General features: G+C 42.3%; 1 protein-coding gene across 1 annotated transcript in view; it reads left to right on the forward strand.

Moving 5' to 3' along the window:
* LOC104493215 (DEP domain-containing mTOR-interacting protein) overlaps positions 1-25,418 on the forward strand; it is a gene marked incomplete at its 3' end in the record, with an annotated part of 55,973 nt that overhangs the window by 346 nt on the left and 30,209 nt on the right. The gene's annotated exons all lie outside the window — the stretch shown is intronic.

The following is a 25,418-nucleotide window of genomic DNA, read 5'->3' on the forward strand; positions in this document are numbered from 1 at the left end:
ACCGGAGCACCTGCCCTGCTTCCAGCGAGTCCGTGGGCTCCGGTCCCGCTTTCCGCAGCGAGGAGGAGGAGGAGGAGGAGGACGAGGGGAGGTGGCAGCCGGCGCTGCTGGTCCAGGGACGTAAGTCACCGCCTCGGGGTCTTCTGCCCCGGGCACCTTTGCTCCCCTGCGCGGGGTAGGACGCGTCTGGGGGCAAGGCTGCTGGATCTCTGAAGGGATCGGGCAATGCAGAAGGAGAGTTGCGTCTTTAAAGATTAAAAAACCCCACAAAACAAACAACCCAAAGAAACGTAAGGAATAAAGTGTTTGAGCACTCCAGCGAGAGGTAAGCAGGGCGCAGGGAACCGCTCCGACACGAACCCCGGCTGCTCTCCAGCTCTCCCAGCGGTGGCGGGCAGTGACCCTGCAGAGGTGCTCCGTATTCGAAGGGTTTGTTTTTATTTTGCGTCAGCTGCTCCCAGCAGATGGAAGGGGATCCCTACTGTCAGTGCCAGCAGTAATTAACAGTGCTATGTGACTGGAGTTTGGTACAGCACAGAAACCTTTAACAAAAAATGCCTGACTCAGTTAATTTTTAATTTCTGTGATGTATTTAATGTGCAATCTACTCGTACACTACAGAGGAGAAAAAGAAATTTTAAATCTTTTGGAACATGTTGTGATTCAGGAAGAAAAATCCTATTATTATCATGTGTTATACGTGTAACAAGGAAGAGATCGTAAAAATATTTTCCAGGTATTTTTTGCTTGAGTTTTCTTTGAACTTTTTTCTGAAATGTCAGGGAAACAATGCAAAATTATAGAAATGTTGATTTGAGATGTGCCACCATTGCTGCTAGTACAGACACTGACATAGTTACTAGTCACATCTACACGGTAAGGAACACCTTTTGATGCACACCAGTGATACTCATATTTGGGAAATAAGTGTTATTTTAGTGCTTTGCCTCCAGTACAAACCAGTGTCCGCTCCAAGCTTGGGATTCCTCTTCAAAATAGTCTGAAGTGAAACCTAGGGTGATGGTGTACCAGCACACTGTGCACAGTGCACTTAGTGCAGAGTTGCTCATCCAAGTGCCTGGTAGGAATCCTGCTCTTCCTAATTTGTCTCATCAGGAGTTAAAGATTCAAGGCTAACATAAAATTTTTGTTAGGCTCACATTAATCTTTCTATATACCTCGTAGTTAATGTAAAAGCAAAAGCTTTGCAAACCTTCTCAAAGGAGAAGACTGAGGAAACCAGCAAATCTGGCACCTAGAATCAGCTAGTTAGTTTCAAGGATGTCATCAAGGGTGTAACTGAATGTCATCAAGGATTACATTTGTAATGTCATTTATTAAGTTTTATTAAGGTAGTGAAACAATGTGCTCTTTTTGGGCAGCTGATCTACAGATACAAAAGCATTATTCCCCATCCTCTGCAGTTACCTATGACATTCTCTTGCAAATCTGTAGGAGGTGACTTGTATCTCCTTGCACTGTGGTTTCATAAACTCAGCCTGCATAATGTCTAGCTACTGCTGAATGGGGAGATCTGCTCTCCCTCTGACCCTCTTCCTACTCCCCACTCCCAGCTGTGTAGTTCCACCTCTTCTCTTGTGCCTGCTCGCATACTTCTTGCACCTTCCTGGAAGCAGATTCAGTGTGGCAATCCATCAGGCAGCGTAGTTTTCTGAGCTGCTGACTACCAGAACCCACAGAGGGAAGGTGGTCGGAACATGGAGCCAGGAGCAGGAAGAGGAGATAGTGGAGAAGAAGCAAGATCTCCCATTTTGGCAGCAGTGAGCGGTTGGATAGATGGAACTGTCTTGTGAAACTGTACCCAAAATTGTCTCTTTTGCCCAAGATTTTTGTTAGCTTTGTTCTGTTTCTCTCTTGGGATACTCTCTGCAAAGGGTTAGTTTTCCAGACAATAAAAGCTGCAAAATTTGTGATAAAAACCTGGCTGGTAGACAAGTTTTAGCCAACCCTGCATTTAAAGTTTCCCTTTTCCTGTTCAAGACGAGTGTATAATTGTTAAGGCTAAATGAAAACGTGGAGGGTTTTCAGGATCAAAGACAGGCTATCTCAGCAGCCCTTGGGACAGGCAAACAGATGATAGGAAACCACATGCACTCAAGGAAACATACTGTACTGTATTCTTACTGATGCTTTCAAAAGCAAGATAAGCCCCTGGTGGGAGTGATGCAGCCAGGCAGGTGACTATGTGTGTCCTTGGGTGAAAGTGCACATGAGCAAGTGGTGTGTACTGCAGGATGAATGCGTAACTCAGAGGAGTGAACATGCAAAACAAAACGGTGAGCGTGGCGTTGCTTACACAAACCCAACCAAATGCAGGTATTTAAAGGACTTTTGTACTAGACCAAACAGCACACGTGTCTAAACTCAAATACTGACAAGAGCTGCTTGACTTAAATCCCTTACAAAATTCTTACTGCCCATCTCGCCCCAGCCTCACACGTTGCCTCATAGCCCCTGTTCTTGTGGCCTGTTTATTGCACATGTGTCCTTTCTGGCAGGGACCTTGTCATGCAGTGAGGGCTGAAGTCATCTGAGCATCACCTTGGCAAATGTGGCTTTGCACACTGGTAGTGCTGGAGGTGGAGTTGGAAGCCTTGTGCCCCCTTCCCCTTCTTCCCTTTCCAGCAAGTGCAAGCTGGCTAGGGGAGGGAGAGGAAGAGGCCAAAGAGTTTTTCCTTCTCTTTGTTACTGTCGCTTGTGATCGTTGTTTCTTCTTTGCGAGGTCAGGATGCTCTGCCCTGGTGTGTGCTATGTCAGCTGGCAGCCAGGTTGCTGGCTGCTGGCACACACTGGAACTGGGCCTGCCAGCTTCCGTCATGAGCGGTTTGTGGGAGATGAGGCCATGATGTAAATCATGGTCCAGGGGTGAGGTGATTCATGGCAAAAGAAACAGGATCTTGAACTATATTCTAGCTAGCATGGTAAATTTTTACATCCGCTAGTGTCCTTTCCATCTATATCCAGTAGCTGGCTGAGTGAACACCTAACTCTTACTTCTGATTAATGGAAAAAATATTTTTTAAAGTGATGTATGAAGTTTGGCTCTTGGTAAGCCCTTAAATTATCAGGCTAACAGCCATGAAACACAGCTGAAGATTTCAGCAGTGTGGCACTTCGGGACAGACCTTTTGGCTGCCATGCAGGAGGCTGGGAAGAGGAAGGCAAGAGCTGGGATGGGCATGATCCAGCTGCGGTCCCTCCAGGCACTGACAGCCCTGCAAAGACAAACTGCTGGGGCTCTGTCAGCCTGACAGCCCCAACCACCTGAAACCCAGCTCTTCCCTCTGTTCTGCTGCAGTTTCAGAGACCCTATAGCTGTTCAGTGTGAGCTTTTTCTTCTGAGGATGGCTCCAACAAAGCTGCCCTTAAAAGACTCTAAGTTACAAGTGATGGATATGAACCTGTCTCCAGAAGAAACTGCAAGCTGTGCTCAAGAGGATCATGGGGCCTTCAGCTTCCTTGGGACTGGCAGAGACCCTCGAAGCCTCCACCCGTGTTATGTCCCTGCGTGCAAACAGCTGCCTGCGGGCAGCTCCAGGGAAGTGAATGTCCCTGAGCTTCCTCGATCTCTGTGCCCAAAGGAAGGTGTCACAGCCTTGGTGCTTTGGATAGTCATCACTGGAAGCCTAATAATGGGGACGTATGACAGCACTGTTGAAGTTGATAAGAGTTTTATCAGAAGCAGAGCAATTCCAAGCTTGTTTCCCTCCTGGTCGAAGGCAGTGGGTTATGCCCATTAGAGCACTGTTTGGCAGAAGGATTAAATTATCTCTGACTGGGTTTGAGCATTAACTTAGAGGTGATCTTGCCTCTGGTTGCCAAAAGCAGTTTCAGTGGGCATGTGTTGATGTACATGCTGGCTGCCTGTCGTACAAGTCAGAGTTTTCTGAAATCTTTCTTGTCTGCTAACGTTTTCTTGATGCCATGTTGTCATCGGAATCTGTTACATCTGCCAAGAGTCCCTCATTTCTTGCAGAAAATGTGCCTAGTCATTGAGGGTATCTTCAGGCTTCAGGTGACCAAACAGCAATATTAGAAGAGCACTTTTTAAAATTTTATTTTAAAATCAGAAATTGCTGTTGTACATATGGTGCAGTTCTCTGTAGCAGGTGTAACTTGAATGACATTTAATGTCTCTGCAGACTGTTGGATACTTCTTTATCACCAGCCTTTATAAGAAGCAACACTATTCCATATTCAGACTGCTGTTAAATAGTTGAGTAAGTAGTTAGGAAACTTGTTGGATGAGCCAGTGACTTTGATAGAATAGTTCTTGTAATATAGCATCTTCTTTCTTTCTGCTTAGGGAAATATGAAGCATGTTTCTTAGAGATGGTTCAACAGATTTTTTTTCCCCTTTTTTATCAGAGTTTGTGTATGAATTTCGTCTTACAAAAGAGGTTTTACATGGTAAACAGCTATACATTTTGAAGCTACAAGACAAGCCAAACCCAGTTTTCACTAGTCTTCTGAAGGTCTCACTTCAGGAAGATTATCACTGTAAGAAAACATTAACATGTTGGAGTGCATACCTTTCAGAGTCATTAACTTCTGAGGGGTGATAGCACCTACAGGTCTATACATTTTTTCCTTATTCTGAGCAATAAATAGTCAACCTTTTTCAGGGTGGTAGGGTTCAAAAGTTCATTGGCACTCTAAGGTGCAAAGAACCTGGGTTTCTAGATGAACGTAATCAAGAGGGCTTTAGTGGTAACGTATTGCTATAATCTAGAAAGATATTAACCATAAAGTTACATAATTTATTAAATGCTATCACTGTCTTTGCAAGTATTAACACTCTAGCGATGCACTACTACAGCTGTGTAAGCTTATACACTAAAAGGAACGTAAAGATTTAAGATCTAGAATTGTCTAGAGGTCACTTCCTCTCAAGTCAGGTCCTGACTTATCTTCAGATATTAAACAAATGTATATGCCATTTTTAGAGTCAGAATTCACTAAGGTGAGATTTTGTAGTCTGCCTAAGCCAATCCGCTATTGTACTTCTGCTTAAAGGGGTGATGTGTTTTTCCAGCCCCTGCACCATGGTTTTGCAGTCTCCTTTGTTCTCCACCAGTGGCTGCATTTTCCTTATCCAAGAGCTACTGATTGAGCTCAAAACTAACCTTGAAAAAAATTGTTTTGTCTCACTTGAGAAGGCTCTTGTCTGCTGACTTCTTCAGGCCAAATAGGGCAAAGGAGATTGTATCATCAGATCTCTGTGGAACAGAGTGCTCCAGAACTCTCTGTCCAAATAATTTCATTAATTTGTTTTGCAAAATCAAGCATCCAAAAATTTTTCATTCTTCTCTGTGAGGTTCCACCAGAGTAACATACTGAAAGAAAAAGTTTCAAAGTGAAGGTTGGTAGAGCTGCAAAATCAAAAAGTTTCCCACTAACTCTATGCTATCACAACACTTTAAATTATTTATTGTAAGTAATATAAATTATTTTAATTTTCTAAAAAGCATGTGTTTCTCAAAGTTATATGTTCTTTTTTTTAATAGAATCTTTGATACCTGATGGACCTTGTCACATTTTAATCTTGCCTGTTTGCTCTAATTTTAATGGCATCAGGTCACATATGTGTATAAGCATACATGCATGTATAGATGTAGACATAGACGTAGATGTATATGATTGATTCCTGTGCCAGAATTCTCAATCTCTCGTGCCCTTCAGTAAAATCTGTGACTATTCAGCATTTCTAGAAATCAAGATGTAAGGCTTTTGTTTGCTCAGTTCTTTCCTTTAAGCTCTGCCTTTTAATAATTCAGCCACTCCTGTCATCAGCTTTCCTCAAGCACAACTCAGAGATCAAGTAGTTAACAACGCATGTGCAAATAGCGATCGCTCTTTTGCTCTGTACACAACGAGGTGGATGTTGTACAAGTGATTTGTGCTCTATATTTTATGTATTCCATTCCAGATGGAGTCAATCATTAACTTTTGTCTCGAGTTAGCAGAGATCAGCAGGCAGACAAAGCATCCCGGATGTGTGTGGCGTGTGCAAGAATATTTTTTTTTTTTATTATACATTAGAGAAGCTGCCCATGAACAGGTGGATGCTGTTTTGATGCTCATGCTCATGTATGGAAGGCAGAATTAATGTGCCAAAAGCAATCTAGCTTTGCATTTACAACACGATCCCTGTTCCCCAGGGGGCAGTGGCCACTGGTTGGCACCATGACAGACAAGTCCTCCTATCGCTTGTCATTATTTACTATTTGTGTAGCGATAGCGCCTAGGAATTTGAGCTATTTATCAAGTCCTGGCAGGAGTAGGCACTCTATGCTCTGGCGAAAAATAAAGCGCTGCCAACACAAATCTTGGCTGCAATTGGTAGTGGATTCTTGCAGCAGTAACTGGCGAGGGAGGGTTGGTTTGAGGCCACCAAACTTGGGGAGCTGAAGTGGGACTCTGTCAGGATTGGGATTTCTGGGTTGTGATGTCAGACACAAAGCCCAAGAGTAGCATCCTGAAAGTGTAGAGAAAAGTACCTCCCAAGTGCGGAGATGCAGAGGTGATACTGGGTGTGCCGGGGTGTGTGGGGAGCTCTGGTTACTGTGTTCAGCGAAGAATCGGCTCTTTTGTCCCTCCAAAGTCGTATCTGTAGAGTTAAGAGACCAGATGAAGCCAGGAGGAAGGTTGATCAGCTTTCACTATTGGATAAATGGACAAGGACTAGACAGGTATCAGTGCATCTCATTTTAATTGAGGTATTTCTTGTATCTGTAGACTCCAGTACTTTTGAAGTGTAAAACTTAAAAAATTTAAGTGCTTTCTGTGATGTAAAACTTAAGAAAGTGAAGAATATTGTCACAGCAGCAAATGATAGTCTCTGTGCAGTCCAGTTAAGTTTCTGACGGACGACTTCATCTCCATCACTAAGTGTCCAGGCACTGAGTGGTGGCTTGGGTGTAGCTCTTGGCTTAGTTTCTGCTCTTAGAAAGAGATGTTCTCTCCTAGGACTCTAGGTCCCTCTGCCTTTCTTGTCACTTATTCTGCTTTTTATTTTCATAACCCTTGTACTGTGGTTGTGTTAAGTCTTTTGCCTCTTTCTTTCTGGCACAGCAGGCTTCTGTCAGTCCTTTTACTAACTGAAGGATACTTTCTTCCCTGTGTTCAAGGGATTGAATACAGTGATCTCCTCAAAATAGGCTTTTGTGGGAAGAGATTAAACTGATGAAGACCTGGCAAAGGGGATGAAAAGCAAGAACTAAGCATGTTTGGTTTTTATACCTGGTCCCTGAAGAAAAGGACTCTAAAGCTTAGTAAAGACAGAAACTGCAAAGCTTCAGGGCCTGTCAGGACCACTGACATTCATTGAGTGAGGGACGTGCGTCATGCGTTAGTCATGGGTTGTTGTTCTTTTTCTTCTTAAGCAAGAGCAGGACATATAAACTGTGTGCTTTAAACAATTTTAATATATAAACCGCTGGAATTAAATACAGTTTAAACAGTTTGAACATAGGCTCATTTATGTACCCTGGTTGGACTAAGACTATTGCTGTTACAGTAGAATGGAGAGACAGACTTACAGAGGAAGATTGCCTCCACTAGGTAGCAGAAGGAAAGCTGAGAAGGGATTTAAAATCAATTTCATAAATACAAACAACAGTGATGACTTCTAATTTTAAAAATCTTTTAAAACTGTTTGAAGATTTGACCCTTCCCTTGAATCCACATTTTTCCTGTGGCAAATGACTGTATTGTGAATATGCTTTTGTTTCTTGCAGCAGAAAGAATAAAACTGATCTCAGAGTTAAAGAAAAATAAAATATTTATACATACAATGCCAGCAGAGTGCTGTATAGCAGGAGTGGAAGTAAAATAATGTGCAGTCTTGCTCCTTTGTTTTTTAAAAAACATTTTGTTGCATGGAAACATGGAGAAAGGGAAAATATAACCCACAGACTGTGTTACAGGCTCACTCAGTCTCTAGAGAAGTCTGTGAAGCCACAGGAGCCTCTTCGGGCAGTGGCTGTCAGCAGGTCTGCTTCTGTTACATCTGCTTCTCTGTTCTTGAGCTAGGCTCTTCGGCACGGTACAAGTGCACAGGGATCCAGGTATGCCTGGAGCTACGGAAGTGGAGGGCGCTAATAGTTTGGATGATTAAAACTTTGAGCTAGTACTGCCACTGAAAGCAGTGGTCCTCCTGTTCTTGTACCCCCACCAACATAGGTGTTTCTGCCTCCTGATTCCCTCATCTGTGCTTCCCCTCCTTCAGACTGGCTTAAGCATCGCAGAACTGTCACCGTATGGTGACCTGTGCTGGGGAAGTGATCAGCAGGGCTTTCACATGGTTGATATTTCACCTGGGTCATTTTTACAAACCGATTTACTGAGTGACTGCATAAAAGGTTTGTCTGAGAAGTACAGGGGAAGAAAAGGGTGCTGTCTTATCCCATGTGACCGAACTACGGTTTGAGGCTGTGGTTTTCTGATACAGCAGATCTGCTGCAGGTTGCTCCTGCCCTGCTCTTATCGCTTCCATTGCACTGTGTACTGGTGTTCGTCAGACATCAGAAGTTCAGGGAACTAAAGCAGCTGAAGCCAAATAAGAAAAATTTAACTTTCTAAACAGGTTCAGCATGAGGTCAGACCAATGCCGGCACTGGGCAGAGGGAGCTGCAGAAACGCGTGGTCTATGATGGAGAAAGGGAACAGTGGCAGCAGCCGCTGCTGGGTTTGCTTGGCCACCCCCTCAGTGCTTAATTTGCCTAAACTCGGTGTGAGTCAAACATTTGCTTGATTCCCATTTAAAAATTTCTGTCTCCAGTAGAAGACAAACTATAAAAATGGTGTCGAGTTTAAATGTCCAATGCACATGTTGTTACCACATAGGAACAGCATCTATGTTTGCAATTTGCCTGCATTATTTCTCTGTCAGGGTTTTTACTTTTACTTCTGCACTGTCGCCAGTGTGTTGTATGTGGATAGAGACAAATATTGATATTTCATATGTTTTGAAATTTGTACTACGTAATTTATATGACCAGCACATCAGAGTGCTACCAATGTGACAGCACTAATTTGGAATGCAACCCTCTACCTTAATTACCAGCCCTATAATTTTAGTCTTCGTAGTTTCCTTCTTAACGGTGCCTCAATCCAGTAAATGTATTCAGATCTCAAACATGCATTTATGGATAATTAAAAAATATGCCTGATTGGGCTTGCTAATTCAGAGCAAACACAGAAGCTGGTTTTCACATAACAAGGCCATAATCCTCCATTTCCTCGCAATGGTGTGGATGGTTGCATGGGCTACTAGAGCTGGGTCACAGGGATTTGCAGGCAGGTGAGAGTTTTCGGGTCTCCATGGAGAACCAGGGGACTGTAGGTCATGCTGTGGGTTTTACAGTAACATTGAGCTGATGCAACGAGCTGCTGCTGCAGAAAAGGGTACCCCAGCTCCCCTGGATCAGGCTTCTTCTACTTGGCCTAATGCATCTGTGTTCTAGCGTGTCTAACCCCGTGGTGCGAAGTCTAGGGTGCTCAGCCAGGTTACCGTTGTGTGAAACTAGCATCAGTGACAGTGCAAGGGATAAGGTCAGCTGGGCCAGGGTCAGCGGGTGAGGAGCCCCACAGAACCCTCTTTTACTGAGCAACTTCACAGTAAGGTTGGTTTCTCGTGGAGTCAAAACCCTGATTTTAAAGTCCTGTGCCAGTCCAGAAGCCTTTTCTCACCCCTTTCATCCATTCTTCCCCTGCCCAACCCGTGTTCGGATGTCAAGATTTTGGCAGAGATCATAGCAATGCTGGACAGGATTTGGGGGACCATGTCCAGAGAGCTCTGTGGCTGTTTGGGTCAGGGTGCCTGCCGTGTATTACAGTGGCAGGCACAAAGATGCTCACTTGAAGATTTAAAACTGAATGGCAAAACTGAAATTAAATGGCTGGTCAGAGCACAAGCTAAAACTGCCTGAAAAATGGTGATAGCAAAGGTGGGAGTTTCAAAGTTAAGGTAAGCGTGGTAATACCGTGTGTGATGTGAGAGAAAGGGAGGAGGCAGTTGAAGGAATCGGGAAGATGGGCAACGTTATTGAGATCAAGAGCTGCAGAACTATCTTTCCAAGAGCATCGCAGCTAGGTAAGAGCCAGACAAGGTAATGTTTGTCCAGAACAATGCACAGAAGCCTTGAGTTATAAGGTAATAGGGAAGGAGAAGTTTAACTTTCTGGAGGAGAGGTATCACTGTCCTGCAGGTGCATTGCGTGCAGGAATCCACAGAGACCAAAGTTCTTCTGCTGATAAGCAGCACTAACGCTGTCATATTTATGTTACAGATCCGATGTAATCTACCTGGTTTGGGAAGATTGTCCCACCCCCAGTAACACAGCTGCCATCTAGCACCACGGTGTTTGACTTGGAGTTACTTCTCACACTAAGGGCCGCTGCCCAAACGGATATGTTGCTGTGAAGTTTTCATTAGTGTTCAGCTGAACTGTTGTACAATCCACTGGCCCTGTGTTTGCACTGCTTTCCTGCACATTGGGCCAAATGAGTTTATTGTCAGGAGTTAAAAAGACGTGATTGTATATTGTACCTATCTGTTGTTCTGCACATTGTTACTCATGTCTTCAAAGCGTTGAGACTGCTTAAAGCAGTCTTGCTTTTTTGCAAGCCATTCTCGGCTCTGATTTAAGAGGCAAACCAAATGCAATGCACACTTTCAATATGGTTTGTAAAAACAATGATTCTTAATTTAATTCCAGTGAGTACTGCAGAATATGTACAGGAAGCTGAAGTTGTGAGTGCTTGTCTAAGGAATCAGAGCCTGGCACTTACACTCATCTTCTTTGGGAGGAGAATCTGACAACACATGGCCAGCAAGTCACTCAAAGTTAGGACTGCAAATCATGGAAATGACTTCTGAAAAGATATTAGCTAAGCTATTATTTATAGCACTGATTGTCAGTGGTGGAACAATTTCCTTTCATTTTTTGCAGAAAAGATCCTTCTCTTGATAATCACACATCCCTTTCTGCAGTCGCATATAATTGTGTAGCTTAGAAATCAGGGTGATATAATAGAAAGCTGTTAATTGTTTCCTGATGCTCAGGATGTAATTAACTTGTACTTTCCTCTAGGTATTTTTAGTAAGCTGTAGAAAGAGTAACTCCCAGCTTGAACTGCTGTTTTGCTGCTTGGTCAGTGCAAACAGAGGGAGATTGTGATGTGAGGAAGCTAAAAGTAGCATTATTGTGTACAAATCCCCAAAGAGATTGTACAAATAATACCCTTTTGAGAATTATTTGGGGCTAGAAGCTTAAAGACTTGTGGAGAAGTAAGTATTTTTAAAACTAATAGCATTTGGACTAACTCAGACCTTTCAAGTCTTTTGGGAAATAGATGAGGTTAAACTGGTGAGAAGATTTCTGTGATGAGAAAAATGGCTCCGTGATAGCAGCCATTGCTATCATTACTGATGCTTGTCTAATTAGTCAAGGGGATGAAAGTAGGTTCTTAAAAGCACACTGAACAAAAGAAATGAACCAAGGTTTATGGAAAGCTTATTATCCCAATTTATGCAAAATTATGCAGTTACTAAAATAGGCAGCAGAAAGGTGTCTTCGTACAAGAAATGCATTGACACGCTGGAGCAAGCCCCAGGGAGTGCTGGCTCTCGGGATGGGGCTGGGCTGGAGCACGTAATGTACCAGTTGGTGCTGAGGACTGGGTCTGCTCAGCCTAGAGAAGAATAAGGGCGGGTCTTACTGCTGGCTGCAACTACTTAAATGAGAAGATACAGGGAAACAGGGAGAGAGTCTTTTCCAAGGTGCACAGAGATAACACAAGAGACAATAGGCAAAATTTGCAAGGGAATTTCTAATTAGATACTTGGAAAGAATTCTTCACCGTGAGGGTAAGTAAAAGATTGGCATAGGAGCCCAGAGAAGCTCAGGGATATTAAACTCTTGCCTGGACACGACCCTGAGCAACTTGTACTAACTGGACATGCTTTCAGTGTAGGTTGGACCAGCTGACCTCCAGAGGTCCCTTCCAACCTGAATTACTCTGTATTTCATGAAGTCATAGAGTGATGTCTTCTTTGAGGTGTGGTGACTGATATTATGAGCATATTGTTACTGGCTGGTAATCAGAAATTGTTTATCCATTTAGTTGCACTGGTGGGAGTGCTTGTGAGAATACTTCCTAACCCATTTCAGTCCAAAATCAGCTGGGTCAGTTTGCAGAATGGATGCGGTGGCTGACAGTACCACTCCTGTCACATCACCCAGCTTTCCAAGCAAATTTGAGCACAAGAAACATATCCATTTCCAAAGGAATGCCAAAGAACTTCTGAAATTTCTCTTTCAAATGAAATTTTTATGAAGATGTGAAGGTGAGGATCTAATTCCCTGACTGAACTGTCTTAAGTCAGGCCAGTATTTTACCCCAGATACTCTTAATTGATGAGGTGTCAATATTGCAACTCTTCCCACTACCAAGAGAGCTCTTCAAGGGCTCCGTGAGGTTATCTGTAGATCCATTTCTTGAGAACTTGGGGGACAGAAACCAAAATGTGGATACTTAATGGATTTATATCAGTCTTTGAAGGATGAGAATAGAGTGGGGGCAGTGTAGAGAGTAATACATGCTGGAAGGCCGGTATATCACGTTAGTGGCAGCAGGCCTGCTGGCCGCGTTGTGCTGGCATTACAAGAGGAGCAATAATCTCAGGGCATACCACCTGCTCCTCTGTTCTCACTGCCTGCACAGCGATACAACAAACCGATCGAGTGTTCTCAGATCCTTTTGCACTGCACAAAGAGCCCAGTTTGGGAGTTCATTTTTGTGTATAAATTCCTGGTTTTCCGTAGTCCTGCAGCTCCAACTTGGCTTTTGGAAGGTGAATTTTCAGTCCCACATTGAGGGAATATGGCGTTAGAATTGTTAACACTTTCCTTCCCTTGGATGGCCGTGTCTCATCCAATAACCCTTTGGAAGGTAATGAGATACACTCCCTTAATTCTGTTGCCTTTACAGATGCCATCAAAGATGTGGTTAAATCAGGCATGTACCCAGCCATTATCCCACCTTTTTGAAAATATTTCCTTCAACACACATAAAGCAATGAGATCTGTGGCTTTCTCTGTATGCCATTGTGCTTCATCATGATTCTGTGAGGCCTAGACCCTTTAAAAATATTCCGTGATGGGGGAGAACCCGATCATTTTAGGTTTCTATAAAGAGGTGGTTTTTCCAAGTACTATACTTTGGGCCTACTGTAATGAATCAGACAGTGGTGGTTGAAAGATTGTTGCTTGCATTCACTTTGCTTGGCTACAGAGAGGCTAGAGCTGCTCCAAACTAATATATTCAGAACTTCATATGACTTTTTTTTTTGTTAAATCTGTAAACCAGCACCAGCTGAAACATTATATCTTACATCACTTCACATGAAATATGTTTGTATTCTGTGTGATTTCTTTTCTGATAAATATGGAACATTTGAGTTTATATGAGGCCAGCAACAACGGTACTCTTGGGAAACATGTTACTGGGACAAAGTAGGGAGGAAGAAAGAAGGATTGCATAAACTGTTTAGGAGAAGCACAGTAAACAGAGAAAGCAGAATTTATTTAAACTTATAGTGGCTAAGGAAAGTTCAGTGGATTGGGAATCTTGACATTTTCCTTGCAGGCTGAAGGCTGTACACAGCGCATCTTTTCATGTAAAATATCCGTCCTTCACCTCAGAAAATGATAGACCTGTGGAAAAATGCACAGCAAGCTGTTGACCACTTGATCAATAATTTCTTCAGTGGCCACAAACCTTTTGCAGTTTCAGCAGCTCATACAAGCATGACCTACTTAGGTATGTACTGGTATCTTTGATAGTTCAGCATTCAGAAAGCTCGTTGTAGTTACGTTCAAATTAAGACCTGATTAAGCACTGTTTGTGTTGTTCTGTCATGGCCAGGGCAAGTAATGGACTACACCTTGGCATGCTCTTTAGCATGCCTCCATGTGTCTGGGTAGCTACAACAAGAAGTGCCCATGGTCCGTCTGCCCAGATGTGGTTGTTGACATCATCCGAGGAGCAACCATACCCTGGCTGCTACAGATCCTGCTTTTCTTCAGGATGGGTGATGTCAAGACTTGTCTTGAGTAAATGAACTGGATTTAGGATTAACACACAGTGTTGGGCCATCTACACCAACGATAGGGGAGTATCTGATTTTGTGTACAGGCATGGTGCAGGCCCTAACCTCTCACCTCCTCTTGTCCTGTTGCTCATCTAAAGCCCGTCCCTAACTGTGCAACGTGTGTTTTGGTTTCAAGTTCAGGCCTGATCCAGAGTTTGGAGCATGTTGCAAACATAACCATATTGTAATCTAAGTCCACCAGCACTCAAACAAGGCTGACAGCATATGTAAAGCTGATGTTAACTGATTAATGACAATCGGGGTGCATATTCTGAGTTATTAAAGTAGTAGAAAGTCACAGTTTGACTTGATTGTCAGAGCACATAAATACCCGTTCGCTGAGCTTTCTGCTTGTGTGAAGGGAGTTTTGCCTAGAATGAGAAATGGGAAACACATGGCCCAGCAATGGGAGCAGGATGTTCAGTAGAGCAGCAGAACTTCTCTAGGCTCCTTATTGATTTATTCATTATTTTAAAGGAAAATTTCCATTTAATCTTAAGAGCAGAGGAAGAACACTTGTATAATATTTCTCTTTTTAAAGCTTATCTACTTATGAGCATCTAACAAGGCCTAATCAAACAAGACAAGATACTTGATGGTATCCTGACAGAAGAGACTATATGAGTGGTTATGCAGCAGCTGTGTATCTGTTCATCATAAATCAGATGTAGAAAAATGCTGAGCTCATCCATCTCCAGGCTTGATTTTTGCAAAACTAAATTCCCTTAAATACAATTAGTCTTTAACCAGGATTTTGATTAATACATTTTCCTTAATGATAAAGTTCTTCGTTAGCCTGCCAGAATTTAAGCCATGAGTAACTTCATGCCATTGAGTAATCCCCTTAAATTTGTATAATGTAATTCGTCACGTTACATGTTTGTATGACCTAGATAAAGAAAGAGATTTAAAGCAGATAGGACAGTTCTTTATCATTAAAACATTTGTGTCAGAGAGCAATCCCTTCTATGTTTAAAACTAGTGTTTTGTTGCAGAACTGTTGTGTCAAATCATTGTTGCCGTTTGGCATACATGTGTTTGGAACTCATGAAGTGTAGTTTGGAGCAATCAATAGCTTTCCAAGACATGTTAAATTTTTTCTCTGTAGATGGTGATTCATTTCTTCTTCTTCATTTGGCACTTGCAGTAAAAACTTACTGGATGTTACAGGTTTCTCTTTAAGAAAAACATATATAAATGAGAAGAATTGTAATTAGGATTATACTGATTTGTTGCCTCCAGCTGGCTGTGAAGGTCCTACTGGCTTACATTTTACACTCAAGGCAATGTTTTTCTTAAGCAAAAATGACAACTTAAGGAAACTAAACAAAACTGAATAGACCCAAACATGGGTCTATTTAGGCTTCTATTCAGTTTTGTTTTATTTACTTTAATAATTATATACTCTATACTCTATATTACTTCAATAAATAATAAAAAAATTAATATGCCACTATAAAAAATCAGATAAATTCCCAGCTTGAAAAGACCAGGGTGACTACTATGACTATGTAAGTCAGGTTTTTCGTGGTAGCTTCACAAGATCCCGGATGAGGGGTTGGAAGTTCTTCCAAACCAGGTGATTCGGGTCTCAGCGGGGTGAGCAGGTGTTACATGTGGAGGCAGGAAAGCCAACTGAGTACAGACACGGAGAGGCTTCACCCAGAGGTAAAATGCAGAGTTGGGCTGTGGAGCTGGCAGAGGAATATTCTGCCATTGCAGCTCCTTCTGGCTTCTACGCTTTGATTTAGCAAGGATGCCGACTAGACCTTTGGCCTCTAGCATGCTGCTAGCTCACTGATGGGGTTTCCTCACAACAGTTCCCCAGCCATTTTTTGACAAAGTTGTATGTCACGAAGGTTGTAGGATTTCCCTCAGGCACTGAAGGAAAACAGTTTGGTGTTGACTGTACGATAATGACAGACCTATCCTTACAATCAGCCGTGTAAGGTCTATTGCATGCTTGCACAGTAAAAATGAAAAAAAGTAATACCCTGTTGCACAAGCAAGGAAGCTTGCTCACAAATAGGGACGTGTCTCGTCATGCCTTGGGAATCACATGAAGAAAGTCTGTATATCTGTGTACCCACTCTTACTAAAAGCCTTAATATAAACAGCAAATGTCTTAATATAGGCAGTATCTGAACTTTTCTTTTTCTGCAGATGACATGGAACAGGACTTTAGAAAGGCTGTGAGTCCTGGTATTGTATTCAAGGCCAGGCTCTGATACTCCTCCTTGCTGAAGTATTCCCAAGGTTGTTCGTAGAAATCACTGTAAGTCATGTAATTATAAACACAGGACTGGAAGGTCTTCTACAGAGTACTATAACACATCATCCTTTGGTTTATTTCTTACAGTTCTCTAAAAGTTAGTTAAGGTCTTGCTTTGAGTAACAACTAGAACATTTTGCTCCAGACCTTTGTCTAACTTTTACCTTAGGATCGCTCAGCATGACTTAAATCGCTTTTCTTGCTCTCTGCTTTTAACTCACCTGAAAGATTACAGACAACAATTCTGTTCCTCTCACTTTTTGTTTAGATAAGTCTAGACTGCCAAGCCAGTATCTTTTTCTCTCTGCTCATAAGACTGTCTCATCATTTCTTATACCAGCATAGAGCTGCTTCACTGCGTCCCTTTAAGCTTATCGTTCTTCAATGAGGATGGCATGAACAATACACAGTATTTGGAGGATGTCCTGCAGAATCTTATACAATGACATGAACAACTGGATTTCCCATCATTTTTGGAAACATCTCAACTTGTATCAGCTGAGATTGCCTCTGCTTTTTGATTGGTCTCAACCTGTTGATAGCCCATAGTCAGTCTAAGTTCAGCTACTGCACATTCAGCCATTTCTTATTCTGCTGCTTCCAGCCTCCAAGTTCTCAATTTTCAGCAGAGCATTTTGTTGTTAGTGCAGAGCCTTGGAGTTTATAGTCTTCACTTTTCCTCCATTTCTGATTTGCGCTGTGAAGGTCATCCACTAATAATTTAATCACCTCAAGGTTATCCAATCAAATGGATCATTACTTTCAGTGTTTAAAAATTTGCATCAGTCCCTGTTTTATTTTATACTTCAGTGGTCAGCCACTGGGTTTCAATAGACTTCTGCAAGCCAGTGGAAAGAACTCCATGAATCATGTCTTCTGTCAGTGTAACATCATGCATATTGTGGTATTGCGGCTATAGGACATTTTAAAAAAAAGGAATCAGTGCCAAAATATGGCAAGATTATTTTTTTTTGTTTAGAGAAATTCAGCACAGAGTGCCTTTTCTAGTCAGTATTTTTTCACTGCTGCTTTCACAGCTTCCTTCAAAATAAAAACAAGGTCCAGTAGTGCAGTTATACTAAACAGGAAAAAAGAAAGCTATTCATTTAGAATGGGAAGAGATAACAAAGTGTGGAGGTTTCAATAAAACATACTCTGTATTGAAAGAGTATACTCATTTTAAGATGAACCTGTCTATTTGTTGGAAGGGGGTAAAAAGTTTTGAGTCATAGCCTCAATATAAAATTGGGTTTGTTAACAATAGTACATAGCGCTATGTGTTTTATTACTCATTTTATTAGCTGTCAGGTAGTGGCTGTTTGTGCTTTATGACACTCATGATTACATAGCGCAATAATTGGTTGAGAGTTTTGTGTAGAGATGGAAAACATTTGCTAAAAGCAATTGAGCTATTACTGCAGTATGACTTGTTATTAATGATGAAGGCAGAATTTTTTTTTCTTGCTTGCAGCAGGGTTGCCAAGGACCACTGAAGAGAATGTAAACACTTGATGCCCCTCTGAGGAGCATAAAATATCGGGAAGAAGATCTGCAGGTCTGCAGTGCTCAGGCTGAAAGCAGCCGTGCCTGGAAGGACTTTGAGATCAGGGGTTACCCAAAACCATAAAACGGCTCAGTAAAACTATTTGTCACTCATTAACAGGGTGGGAGAAATATCACAACTGCACTTGAGATAAAGCACTTGGATAATTTCAGTTCTCCAGTGGATTTCTTGGGTTAACTGTGGCAGATAGCGACACCTTTTACTGTTTCCAGTGCAAACCTGTTCAGTCCTGAAGAGCTTTCTGGGTGTTACAGTTCTGCTCTTCTCCACGTGCGCTGGAGACGGGTGGGTCGAAAGGCCTCCTTGTTTCTTAGGAAGTCTGAACCTTGCTGCACAGAGTGCAAGAGCTTAGAAAGGTCATACTCAACTTTTCCCTGTGCATAAGTGTGAAAGAGGTGTCAGCCTTGGTGCATGAGGGACCTCAGCCTGTAGCTTTTTTTGCCTCCTCTCCCCAAGTGGGATGCAATGTCCATCCAAGAGAGTGGTTGTCACACAGCAGGGCTTCCTGGCACCCACAGCCCCTTGTGTCCTTGCTGCAGCCCCTCTCCTTGACTCCAGCAACACAGGCTATAGTCCAGCATCCTGTTTCCCAGTTTCCAGTCTGTCTCTCCAGGTTCCTGAATGGCAGTGCTACCAAGGATTAGCTTGGGCTGTTTGACCCGTGTTTGCCCTGTTTAGCCTGATTAGCATTTCAAAGCAACATTCACCTCTTCCAGCCATGTTGTTGGGGTAATGGATCTGCATTCCCTGACACAAATGTCATTGATTTTCACTGGCTCCCCATGAGACCTACACTGCTCCTTCCTCAGTTTTCTGTCCATAAAATTCTTTATTGAGAGTGATTTTCAGTGTAAGTCTGAGTTGCTGGTCTTTTGGCTACTGTGTTAAACCTGTCAAGGGATGTTTATCCAGTCGAGGGATGTCTATAACAACAGTTGTCCTATGGTTTCTGGTCTGCACTTTAGATTTTAGTGGTTCATTTTAGAAGTCTTCAGTGTAAATTTGGGGAGATATCCCCGAAGAAAATTAGTCCCCACAGTACTTACTGATTTAGTAAGCCTAAGAATATCCTTGCAATGGAGACACAGAAAAATAATGTGAATTAAATATAGTTAATGGACATAGCAAAGGTAGCTTGTTCTTTAGTGGAAAGTGCATCAGTTCTTTTGGGGATCTACGTGGTAGTACCACGTAGACTTTGACCTGCAGGCATTCTTCCGATGTGTGCATCCCAGCTCATCCACACATGAGTGAGAAGCACAGTTATATATGACTTCCTTATAGAGGAGAACTGGGAGCTCCTGACAGCTTTGGCCCAGAAGGCAACCAGCCAGAGGGACACAGGCAGACTTCCACTTTCCTTATGACTAGGGGTAGGTGAAATAACTTGTCTGCATTCTGTGTTTTCATTTTTGTAAAACCTGTTTTTATGCTTTTCAACGAGACAGAAGCTCTCAAGGTCCAAGTGTGCAGGCAGTTGGAAGTTTCATGTTTGTACGTAATTTGCTTAAAAGTCAAATGAAAGTGAAATGGCTTGGCAAACAGAGAGATGAGCCACTTCACAGCTTCCTGTGGACATGAGGAGAAAGTGCCATTAGATCTGTAACCTTGCAAGATACTGAGTTTTCCTGTGTCTTAAAAAAGAGAAGTAAACAAATATTTTTCTGATTTTATGATAATCTTAGATTACCCTCACACATGGGTATATCACAGCCCGAAGAGAAAATTGGAGGAGAGTCAGCAGTGCACTGAACACGTTTCTTTCCCTTACAGGGTTAAACCCTAGAAAAATGCCAAGATAAACATCCCAATCCTATTTACATTCACTGTTTTACCAGACCAACAAGGTTATGGTGTGTTGTTTAAATGAAGACCAGATACAGGCTCAGATTATCCACCTTTGAGGTTTAAAAATCCAAGCACTGGTCTTGCAAATGGTCTCTAGTTTTATGACAGATCGATACAAACACACAGATCCAATTTCCTATTCTGTCTAGAGTACTCACAGGGGAGTCTGTGGGTATGAATTTCTGGCCCAAATTTGTGTGCTGTCTCAAAGACATGTCATTTTGATTTCATCCTAGACCCTGAGCCATGCCTGTGTCTGCTCCCCAGAGCTTGTTTTGACCCTTGCCGGTGTTAGTAAGGTGTTACGAGTACTGAGGATTCCCCTGTGCATGCTTGGTTGCAGGCTCAGTGACCTTATTACTTTCTGAATTTATAAAAAAGGACTTCATAAAAGAGGAAGCCCCAATGTTTTATTTAAAGCCACAGGGGCATTAGTGAACTGTCACTTCTTTGAAAGCTTTAGGCTTCCCTCCGCAGTGCACTAAGACATGGTTTATCTGAAATCTAGCTGGCTCTGTGTTCTGGCAGCACCTCACGATGACTATATGGCTGTGGGCAAAAAAGTGGAGATAAACACAGTGATGAGAACCAATGTCAGGAGCTGCTTTGAAGACACCCTCTCTAACCCTGTTTCAGATGGTAGATTTCCTTCTCTGCCACAGCTGCTAACACAGAAATATCTTCATCCTATTTCCAGTATGACTCCATGTTTTCACTCATATGAGTATCAAGTAACAGAACTAAGTGATTGCAGAGCTAAAGCATAAATAGAAAGAGGAACAGGCAGCAGTGAACTGCTGACACTTCAGCTGAGACTTGGCAGGCCTCTCTGGAAATGTTTGTCCCAGTAATATACATTGCATTTGCAGAGTACCTTCACTATCGCGTCTGTGTACAAAGTTCATATCGTCACTGATCTATTTGATTCTTTATTTTTCTGGCAGTGCAGAGGCAAAAGTTTAGTGTAAAAGATATTTCATGTAGTTCTGTATTTTCCTGGGTGTGTATATATACACAAATGCCACCATATGCTCACTTACTTTGTAATGAATTTGGTCTGCAGCTGATCTGTGAGTTTTAACTTTCAGTGGGAATTATGCTTCTAAAGTCACTGTGACACTTTGGAAAGTGCCATCTTTTAGTAAGATGCCAGTTTACTGTGCTGTAAACAGGTCATATGCTTACATTCAGAGAACAGCCAAACATTGTGACATGGGAGGATACAAATCTGTTCTGTTTCCAACAGAAATGGGCAACTCTACCCTCCAGGGGAGCACCTCTGATGTCCCTTGAGAAGAAGTGTGAAAAATCTGTGCTCTTTAGCCACCATGTATTATCCTCATCTTTGGCAAGATACTTTTTTCTCTCCATGTATTTTTGTCACAAAGGGCAGGGTGACTTGCTTTACTTGGAAGTAAGTAAATCCTTCTCTGGCAGAAGTTCCAAATATATGGAACTTGTGAATTAATTTGACAATGTTAGAAACCACCTTCAGTGCTTTCCTGCTCTGCAATCACCGTTAATTTTCAGGGGATCTATTATGGCTTTGTTTAGAGTTTACCTTAAGGTGATAAAACTGTAGTAGTTCAATGCATGTTGCCTGGTAGCGCTCAAGCTGCCATAGTCACTGAAACCAAGGGAGTATGTTAAAGGTGTAATGCAGCAGTAAGCTGTGAGCATGCTGCAGCTCAGCAGCAGCAGCTGAGCACTCTGGGCAGGATGTGCTTCATGCCGAGACTAATTACAACATCCGTGTATATTGTTCAGTAATTAGTAAGTTCTGCTAAGAATCTCCATTTTATATGGTCTCTTAATTGGCATTTTTTTCTTAATTTAAAAAAAAAATCGTACTTTAATGATGTCTTCTGTGTAATATATGAGATATATGTCATATATGAGATATGTAATATATAACATCATACATGGTATATACAAATATGTCATACAAATATATATAATTTGTGTATGTATAATTTATTTGTATATATTATATATATCTACAAGTATATATGCACACATATCTATCTATGACTTGGTTTCACCAAGGGCAAGTCCTGCCTGACCAACCTAGTGGCCTTTTATGATGGAGTGATCATATCCATAGACAAGGGAAGAGCTATGGATGTCATGTATCTAGACGTCCTTTGACATGGCCCTTCACAAATTCCTTCCCTCTAAAGTGGATGGACTGTTCAGTGGATGAGGGATTGGTTGGATGGTCGCATCCAGAGGGTAGTGGTCAGCGGCTTGATATCCAGATGGAGATCAGTGTCGAGTGGTGTCCCTTGGGGGTCTGTATAGGGACCAGTGCTGTCTAGTACCTTCATTAGTGACATAGACAGTGGGATCGAGTGCACTCTCAGCAAGTTTGCGGATGACACCAAGCTGAGTGGTGAAGTTGATGTGCCTGAGGGATGGGATGCCATCTGGAGGGATTTGGACAAGCTCAAGAAGTGGGCCCATGTGAACCTCATGAGGCTAAATAAAGCAAGATGGAAATAAGTGCAAGGTCCTGCACCTGGGTTGGGGCAGTCCATTTTATCAGTACAGACTGTGGGGTGATGTGATTGAGAGCAGCCCTGTGGAAAGGGACTTTGGTATACTGGTGGATGAAGAGCTGGACATAATCTGGCAATGTGCGCTCACAGCCCAGAAGGCCGACTGTATCCTAGGCTGCATGAAAAAAAGCGTAGCCGACAGAGCAAGGAAGCTGATTCTGCCCTTGTACTATGCTCTGGTGAGACCTCACCTGGAGTACTGTGTCCGGCTCTGGAGTCTTCAGCACAAGAAAGACATGAACCTGTTGGAGTGGGTCCAGAGGAGGGACACAAAAATGATCAGAGGAAAAGAGCTCCTCTTCTGTGAGAAAAGGCTGAGGGAGTTGGACTTGTTCATCTTGGAGAAGAAAAGGCTCTGGGGAGACCTTATTGTAGTCTTTTAAAGGGGATTTATAAGAAAGATGGTGACAGTCATTTTAGAAGGGCTTGCTGTGACAGGATAAGGGGTGATGATAAAGTTTTAAACTAAAAGAGGATAGATTTAGACTAGATATAAGGAAGAAATTTTTTTACATTGAGGGTGGTAAAGCACTGGAACAGGTTGCCCAGAGAGGGAGCAGATGCCCCATCCCTGGAAACATTCAAGGTCAGGTGGGACACGGCTCTGAGTAACCTGATCTAGTTGATGATATCCCTTCTCACTGCAAGGAGGGGCTTGGACTGCATGACCTTTAAGAGTTCCTTCCAACCCAAATTCTGTGTCTCTGATTCTATGATATATGTGTATGTGTGGTGTGTGTGGCTGCTTCAGGAAGGCTAAAAGAGGTGAATTAGTGGAGCACAGTATGAAAGTCTTTATACCATGTTTTCCATGGAGTGTCAGGAGCTAACCTGTTCCTTGCACGTTTTTACTGAGCATTGCTAAGATAAGTGCACAGGATGTACTAGGAATTATGCAGAAAATTACCAAGAAGAACAGGAGGCTTTTTGTCTTTTCATGCATGGAAATCAGGACTGGATTGTGCCCTGCAAGCTCTATGTTAGCCAAGCACAAACTACTAGACTTAATGGAAGGAAATAGCTGGGTGAGATGTTTGGATCATGGTCCATTTAGTGATGTCATTTCTGCCTTCAGCCAGCAGACTGGCCTTTCTGGATTTAAAAGGAAAGCTAGACTGCTGTGCAGGCACTGCCTTTGCAAAATCCTTACCCATTGGTTCAGAAAGAGATGCAAGAAACTTCAAAATGCATCATTTCCCTGGTGGAAAACAAAATGCAAGTTTCATGGAGCTTCAAGAGCGATTTCTCCCCAAGTTAGTGCCAGATTCTTCATTTCTAGGCAAAGATTTTGATTTTTCCATTATCATGGCTTTTCTGACAGTTGGCGATCTGCCTAATGCCCCTCTCAACAAATAATGTTCCTGATTAACTTTGAAGGTGTTTACAGCAAAGCAGGAGCAGCGTGTTCTGGCTTAGCCGGTTCCGTGGTACGCCAAGAGGAAGGCACTTCTATTTGGAGCAAGAATCCTTCCACGTTGTGAGCTAGGAGCAACTCCTGTTTAGACAAGCCCCCAAGAAAATTGTTCTGGCATGCAGGCTTTCAAATACAGACTGTCTTTATTTGTTGTCATAATGAATAAGAGCCACGGGCATCAATTTGTAAATATTAAAGGGTTACATATGGCTGTTACAGTTCACAGGCAATTGCTCAAGAGCTTTAGTTCTCACATTGTTTTCTGCAGGTAGGGGAGACTATGGCACCAAGCGAAAATCTGGCAGGTAACCTTGAGTTACATATGGATGATGTACTGGTGAACGCAAGATTGTTTTCTGGTGTTAAGCTATTAACTTGTAGAAAGAGGAATAACTTTTCAAAGACTTGCTGAATGAAGGTGTCTCCCCATCTGCCCTCTCTCTTCTCCCCCTTCTCTTCTCAGGCTGGTCAGGGTTTGTCAGAGAACTAATTCTCCTAAACAGCTCTTGAGAAAAAATTCTTTTAGCGAGAGAAATATGACTCGTTTCAAGGTAGGTCTTCTCCAGTCTTCCTGCAGAATAGCTGATGAAAAGTGATTAACGTTACTTAAAGGGAAGACATCAAGGTCTTTTGGTGAGAAGCCCGTTTCCCAATGCCAAGGGATAAAGAATTTAACACTTCAGTCGAGCGTTGGTTCCAGTATATAACTGCACTCACCACTACATTCTTTTCCTTTTGATGCCATTTGGTTTAACACATGATAAGTATTTCCGAACATGGACACATTTTTAGAATTCCTGCCTAAACTTTTGATTTGCATACTGCAATATATAATCAATATCTTTACCTGAGGCTTTTATGTTTGTGGTTTACACTCGGTGCAATTTCAATTTATTGAGCTACTTCTCCATACAGTGCAGTTTTTATCAGGTTTGTAGAGGTGAGGGACAGAGAGACAGAGAGACCAGCATTTACCACTGGGGGGAAAATCTGAATTCCCTTTCTGTTCTTTACTCCAAAGAAATCAGCCTGGATAAAATTCAGTATGGATACAATTGCTGTAGACTGCAGATAAAGTTCCCCCTTCCATTTGGAAACTGTGGATAAATAAGTTTTTTCAGGTTTCTTGAGGCTTAAGTGGTCAGGGTCTGTTTGACTTAATGATTTCGTAACCTCTTAGCAAAGTTGGATCCACTTTAGCAAGTGGGTGGAGATCATTAAGGTGATGAAATTTCTATGAGTTTTATGAATATAGGCAAAAAGGTATATAGTGAGGGAGAAGGTTGTAGTTGGAACCCATGGCTTTTTTTGACATGACAGAGAACTTGAAATGTTTATAAGCCCACCAACTGCACGAAAACCTTCAGTCAGAATTTAAGACATAAATACTCATTTTGGGGGCTCTTGGCTGCTAGCTTGCTTGTGGAATGCCAGACCAGTCAGGGCACACTCCTACGCAATGTTTGGACAAAGGATTTCATAGAAGGGGGTTTTCCTCTTGTGTCAGATGAACTCCATCCACTTAGAGTTACACTGATGGCTGAAAGCTGGCTCGAGCCATCTGCGTATGTATTATACACTCT

Source organism: Buceros rhinoceros, unplaced genomic scaffold (assembly GCF_000710305.1).
Source record: "Buceros rhinoceros silvestris isolate BGI_N320 unplaced genomic scaffold, ASM71030v1 scaffold7425, whole genome shotgun sequence".
In the NCBI taxonomy this organism is placed as follows: Eukaryota; Metazoa; Chordata; class Aves; order Bucerotiformes; family Bucerotidae; genus Buceros; species Buceros rhinoceros.